Source organism: Prionailurus bengalensis, chromosome E3, assembly GCF_016509475.1.
Source record: "Prionailurus bengalensis isolate Pbe53 chromosome E3, Fcat_Pben_1.1_paternal_pri, whole genome shotgun sequence".
NCBI classification, from domain to species: Eukaryota; Metazoa; Chordata; class Mammalia; order Carnivora; family Felidae; genus Prionailurus; species Prionailurus bengalensis.
This window is the reverse complement of record NC_057357.1, coordinates 32,199,102-32,203,096: the sequence shown is the minus strand read 5'-3', so window position 1 is coordinate 32,203,096 and position 3,995 is coordinate 32,199,102. Positions and strand designations below refer to the sequence as shown.

Sequence of the window (3,995 nt, the reverse complement as noted above, 5' to 3'; positions counted from 1 at the left end):
CACGGGTTGGGAGGGACGTCAAGAAATTGAAACTCTCACACGTTGCTGGGGGCCATGTAAAACACCGCAGCTGCTGTTCCGGCCCCAAACATATACACAGAATGATTGAAACCAGGCATTCAAACAAAAAGGTACAGAGGAATGTTTTTATCAGCAATATTCACCCCCCGTCAGAATGTGGAAATGACCAAATGTCCACCAACTGATAAGTGGGTGAACGAGACGTTGTGCATCCACACGACGGAATACCGTTCGGTCACACAGTGGAAGAAAGCACAGGCCCACGCTACAATGTGGGTGACCCTTGAAAACATTGTGCTCGGGGAGCCTGGGTGGCTCAGTTGGTTAAGCGTCCGACTTCGGCTCAGGTCATGATCTCACGGTCTGTGAGTTCGAGCCCCGCGTCAGGCTCTGCGCTGACTTCAGATTCTGTGTCTCCCTCTCTCTCTGCCTCTCCCTCACTTGTGCGCTAACCGCCCCCCCCACCAAAAATAAATACATAAACATTTTGTAATAAAAGGAAAAAATTTAAATAGTTGAAATCTTAAATTCTGTATTGTGTGCATTTTATTTCAATTAAAAAAAAAAAAAAAAGTAAAGCAGGGACTCACCTATGCCCTGTTAGGACACAGCCAAAGGGGGCCACATGGCTTTTCACGACATCTGTGGTTGTTTCTGTTCCCACTGAAGAGTCTGCTGTTGTGCTCAACCCAAAAAGTCTCGGCACGAGATCCGGGCCGTGAAGACACATGCGCCGATACCCCGGAATCACACGGGCAGACAGAAAGGGAGAGCCGCCCTCGGGCTGTGCTCTGAGACATCAGAAATGACAGCAGCCAGGAGAGAAGAATGAGCTGCTTGGAGAATGCAGAGAACGATCCCATTTTTTTGTTGATGTTAAAAGAGGGGGGAAAAGATACACACACACACACACACACACCCCTCCTGGGAAAATGCCTTGACACTTTCTCAAGGATAAAGAACACCGCCAATGGGAGCCTCTGAGTAGGGATTCTTTGTCTCCTTTTGTTCCCGGCCATTTTTCTGATATTTACAGGACACATACAAATTGCTTGTTTAAAAAAGCTAATCTTCAAAGAAGGAACTCGGTAGCCAGAAATAGCCTCCACTGGCTGGTTTGTGCTATGCATAACAACAAGTTCTGGTAACTAATGTTTCCATAACACCTTTTCCATTTTCAAAACATGGTTGCTGCACACATCACATGACTCATCCTTGAAGAAGCCCTTTGGAGTAGCGAGCCTTACTGCTGAGACACGCAGATGGGGAAATGAGAAGCTTGCCCGTGGCGGTGGTGGTGGTGGTGATGGGAAACACCAACTGTGCCCCCGCTGGCTGCAAGGCCCTGGGCAAAGCATTCCTACGTTCGCCATCTCATTGTCTCCTTGCAAAAACCCTTATATTCTCGAGATGGGGAGATTGAGGTCCGGAGAGGTTCCAGCATCTGGGCCACCTGTGGAGACAGAGGCGTAAGAGGCACAGGGCTTCCGTGGGTGCCCATGGTGCGGGAAGAACAGGCAGGGGGACTTGGGCTGGGCTGGAGGAAGTCGGCAGAACTGTCTTTTCACACCGGAGAGGGCACGGGCTGGCTTCCGCTCATACAGACCTGCCTATTTCTCTTTTGTGGGTTGGGGCTCTGTAGGAGAATATACTGGGCGGAAAGGCTCTGAGGCCCTAGCCTGAAAGCTCTCAGTGATCTGGAAGGCTCTAAGCTCCAAGAAGCTCTCTACAACATGGGGGCTAAACACAGGCATGGAGCCAGGCAGCCTGGGTTTCAAACGCCACTGCCACCGTGACCAGCTGGGTGGCCTTTGGCAACTCACTTAACTTCTCTGGGCCTCAGCTGTCACCTGTATCAAGTGGAAATGGTAATACTTGCTCATAGAGTTGTCTCTGTTCCCACTGAAAACTCTGCTGTGGGTGCACCATGTGACCATGTGTCAAATAAACGGGATTCTGGGATTTATCTTCCATTCACCCCTGCACGGCCCACCCCCGCCCCCTCCGCCGGCCTCCAGTCCAGAGCTACGCAATGGATGTGTCTGTCCACGGCTCCCCACCTGGCTTTCAAAGGGACGTCCTTGTCTGCGACTTTCACCATCGCTGGGCTCTTTCTGCGTTTTGTGGATTTGAACCTGAATACGAGTTTTCGTCCATCAGCTCCGGGGCGCCTGACCTCAACTGCAGAACTCGGTTCAAGGCTGGTTTCCCCTCCGGCCAGAAGGAGACGGGCAGGCCGGGGGCTGGGCTTGTGGATCCGGGGAAGCCTGGAACTGCCCCACCTCCAGAGGGTCTGACCAGGGCTCAGGGGTGGGTTGGGGGGGCTGGTGGGCGGTTTGAGGAAACGGAGCAGTGGTGATGCCTTGAGTCCGGCACGAGGCCTGGGCCAAAGTTTCCTTGTTGGCTCCTTCCCAGGAGCAAGGCCTCAGCCGGCCCCTCCCTGCAGACTCCCCCGCTCTCTCAGCTGTCCTGCCAGCTCCCAATGTGGCCATGACAGTGAAAAGAAGTCACAAAGGGAAGCAGCGTGGCAAGGTGCCGGCACAAAGGAAGGCTTCGGGGGTTCAGAGCTGCTATTGTTCTTAAGCGCCCCTTCCAGCAAACACAAAAACCCACATGGGGCGCCCGGGTGGCTCAGTCAGTTGAGCGTCCGGCTTCGGCTCAGGTCATGATCTCGCGGTCTGTGAGTTCGAGCCCCGCGTCGGGCTCTGTGCTGCCAGCTCAGAGCCTGGAGCCCGCTTTGGATTCTGTGTCTGCCTGTCTCTCTGCCCCTCCCCTGCTCGTGCTCTGTCTCTCTCTGTCTCTCAAAAATAAATAAGCATTAAAAAAAAATTTAAGACAAAACAAAACAAAAAAACCCCACAAGTCCCATGAGAGTGCCTCCCCTTGTTCTCGAATCAGTTTTGATCCGCTGGCCGCAGACACAGCTCCGTGATAAGAAAATGGTCCCGCTCAAACAAATGAACTCTGGACACAGATCACCAAACACCCCCTACCTGAGCTCCTGACTCAGTTTCCCCACAATCCAGAGTGCTGTCAGGACCCTCCCGAAGGCCTCCAGAATGCTATACGATCTGAGCTCTGTTCTTCTCTGCCCTCAATTTCCAGACACCCTCGACCTCACTCTGCTCCGGCCAAATAGGCCTCCCTGCTGTTCTAGCACAGCCCTGCCTCGGGGCCTTTGCACTGGCTGTCCCCTCTCTAAAATGCTATAAATGAGGAAGCAATCAAGACTCAAGGTTTTTGCCACTGGTGTCAGAACTGGGATTTGAACCTAAGGTAGGACTACGAATAAATTCTAATGTGAAGTGCTCGAATTCTCACTCTAATTCACTGCAGCCAAGCCCCCACCCATTCCAAATCGTGCGCCTCTGTGCAGGGAGCCAACCGGTCCCGCCTGGGAGCTAACAAGCCAAGTCAGTAGAGCACGAAGGCCCTAAGGCCCCTGGACAGAAATCCCCAGCAGCAGGGGACAGCTGTGGCATCAGGGCTGAAGAGGGTCCCCTCAAGTGACAAAAGAGGAAGTGAAGAAGCAGAAAGGAGAAGCAGACTGCAGCCCTGCCTCATTTCTCAGACCCACATAGGTAGTTCCCAGCATCGCGAGAATGAAACAGAAGTGAAATCCTGTAGAGTCATTGGACTCAGGGCGCCCGGGGTTGGGGGGCTGTGGGGAGGAAACGATCCTACCGTATCTCCCTGAGCCCCTCTCTGGGCCAATCCCGGCGGCCGTGGAGATGTTGGAGAGGCGCTTGCTTGCAGACCTGTGGGCGATCCGCACTGAGAACTCACTCACTGCACAGATGTCCCGGTGGCTGGGCACAGATGGGTCACCCCACGGAGCCTCCACAGCCCAGAGTGGAGACGATGCAAATGGCTGTTAAAAGGGAGCTGGACAAACCCATCATGAAAAATCAGTGCGGAAACTCCTCTGCCACCATTTAGGAGGACAAAATGGCCCCAGCCCCGTCTGTCCAGTT

At 53.4% G+C, this 3,995-nt stretch overlaps 1 long non-coding RNA gene across 1 annotated transcript; it reads right to left on the bottom strand.

Moving 5' to 3' along the window:
* Window positions 1-1,073: 1,073 nt before the first annotated feature.
* Window positions 1,074-2,733, bottom strand: LOC122471665. Its single transcript, XR_006294232.1, has 2 exons — window positions 2,082-2,733; window positions 1,074-1,474 (listed from the first exon to the last, which is right to left on the bottom strand). It is a non-coding gene; the product is annotated as an uncharacterized LOC122471665 (long non-coding RNA).
* Between the last annotated feature and the right edge of the window lie 1,262 nt (window positions 2,734-3,995).